The sequence below is a fragment of the Herpailurus yagouaroundi genome, unplaced genomic scaffold, assembly GCF_014898765.1.
Source record: "Herpailurus yagouaroundi ecotype Mexico unplaced genomic scaffold, PumYag 199, whole genome shotgun sequence".
NCBI classification, from domain to species: Eukaryota; Metazoa; Chordata; class Mammalia; order Carnivora; family Felidae; genus Herpailurus; species Herpailurus yagouaroundi.
This window is the reverse complement of record NW_024412430.1, coordinates 16,464,229-16,466,731: the sequence shown is the minus strand read 5'-3', so window position 1 is coordinate 16,466,731 and position 2,503 is coordinate 16,464,229.

The window sequence follows — 2,503 nt, the reverse complement described above, 5'->3', positions numbered from 1 at the left end:
CTGAGAGAAGAAAGGAGCACTCTACCTCAGCTTGGACATCTCAGTACCAGCAGATCAGTGATGCCAAACACCATGTCACCTTGTTTGAATGATGACGGAGAATGGCTCAGTAACTGACCTCCAGGCTTCCCCCTTCTCATCTACTCTGACACAAGCAAACATTCCAGAACATCCCAGAGTGATCACATGACCAAAGCAGGTGACCAACAGGAGACTACTACTGGGGAGAACATAATTCCACAACGTTAACAGTCATTCCAGCCTTTTCAAGAAAACATGGGGACCGCGGCTCTTAAACATCTAAAATTTCCACCTACCAGTTTCTACACGACGGGATCTGCGGGTTGAGAAGGTGTTTAATGGAACAAGAATGAATTTACCAGAATGCTCTACAACGAATTTGTGTATTATTCTGAACAGCAGAAGTGCTTAGCATTTGGAGAGTCGCACAAGAATGTGCCAGTCGTATTACGTGTTCAGTGTTCGCAGAGCTCTTGGGGCTGCAGATTCCTGGTAAACAGATAAGACACATAGGATGGCCCCTGAGGCACCAGGGCACTGCTGTTCCCCCGTCAGCACCCCCCCCCCCCCTCATGTTCTGCCAAAGCTGTTTGGTCAGCATCATTAACAAAGGCACTCACCACGCACTCCTGTAGTCTGAGGTTAGGCTGTTCTCCGCTTCCTCCTCCTCAAGTAGGTGGATAGGAAGTTCAAGTTCTCTTCATTATCTCCTACCCTTGGATCAAATTCAGGGCTGTGATTGAACCTTTGCTGCTATTTCACCTTCTGAACTCCCAACAGACAAAACTCAGGACTGCAAATAGCACCCACTCAGGTTGTCGAGAGCTACAAAAGTTTATCGTTGACACACAGGGTCAAGCGCTTTCAAAAACATCCACGTAAGTTCTACATCTCAGAGAGGACCCTCAGAGAGGATCCACGCGGGCTCTTTTCTGGAGAGAGCCCATTGGCAGAGGAGCCAGGGTGGCAGGGCCTTATTTTAAGTGCAAGCGTCTCTTTTTTAAAAGCCCACTTAAAAAGCCCAAGCTCTCTCTCCCCATTCCCAGGCCCACTGCCTCAAAAACTCTCTTCACACCTGCTGGTAGGTGATGCCCCCATCAGAGTTCTCTGAAAATCCAAGTGCCTGGGGGCTCAGGCTGGCCTAAGAGCATGGCCAACCACTTCACGGTGCCCCCTCCCTGACCCTTTAGCGAGACTTGTGCTAACCAGCCATAGGCTCTGGCACTGTCCCCAAACCCCACAAGTAGAACTTCGACACACATGTTCTGACCTCTTCTTCCTGAGGGCTAAAATGAGCTCTATTGCCATGTTAAGGTTCTGAGCCAAGAAGTAAGGAACAGTCAATGTTATGCTCAAGAAACCAAGGACGTCGTAATTATGACAGGACGGAAAAAAAAAAAAAAAATCCCAGCCTATCCACATACCTGACACTTCCAATACCTCGGAGCTTAGACAAGAAGAAAAGATGGTATCGGAATGGGTGGGACTGCTGGCCGCTGCTTTGAAGTTCATGTGTGTGGGTGACTGAGGCAGTAAGGCTGGGGCAAGAGTGAGACGTGACTCTGGATTTCCCACCGGGTTCCCAAAACTGCTCAGCTTCTCACAAATACTCCGGTCAAGAATGGAGGAGTTGTTTTTTGTTTTCGTTTGAAGCTTATTTATTTGTGAGACAGAGAAAAAGTGAGAGCACAGCGTGCACGAGGAGGGACAGGCAGAGAGAGGAGAAGAGAATCCCAGGCAGGCTCTGTGCTGTGAGCACAGGGCCAGATGTGGGCCTTAAACTCATGAACCGTGAGACCCTGACCTGAGCCAAAATCAAGGATTGGATGCTTAACCAACTGAGCCACCCAGGCTCCCCAAGAATGGAGGAGTTTAATTTTTTTCCTGACAAATATCCCACTAGGCCAGAAACGCCCAAAACATGATCTGCAGAATAAGAGCACTATGTGTAATACTTTTATTTATTTATTTATTTATTTATTTATTTATTTATTTGGCAGGTATGGAAAGTCCCACAGTCAAGTCAGTCTGAAAAGAGGTAGGTTAATAAAGGCAGTTCCAACCGCCGGATTCCCAGAGCTCTGTTAATGAACATTGTGACGCTCCAAGCCTGGGCTGGACATTATGGCAGGGTCGACACCTCTAATAAGCGCTTTCCAGGGGGAGCATCTCGTGATGCCAGTGCACCGTGGAACATGCTCTGGAAAGTACTATAATGGACCAGATGTGGTCAATCAAAGCATTCTGGAGTCAGCAGAGGGAGACACGCTTCTATAGATTCTTTTTCTTTCCCTCCCTCCCTCCCTCCCTCCCTCCCTCCCTTCCTTCTAACCCCACTAAGGTTGCAGAGAGAATAGACTATTAAAGAGAACGTCTGCAGGAGAAGGGAGTGAACACTGAAGAAAGCAGAGCGGAGATGGGAGAGAGCTGAATTCTGATGACATTGTAGTTCCTCGGCGGGGGGGGGGGGGGGGGGGGGGGG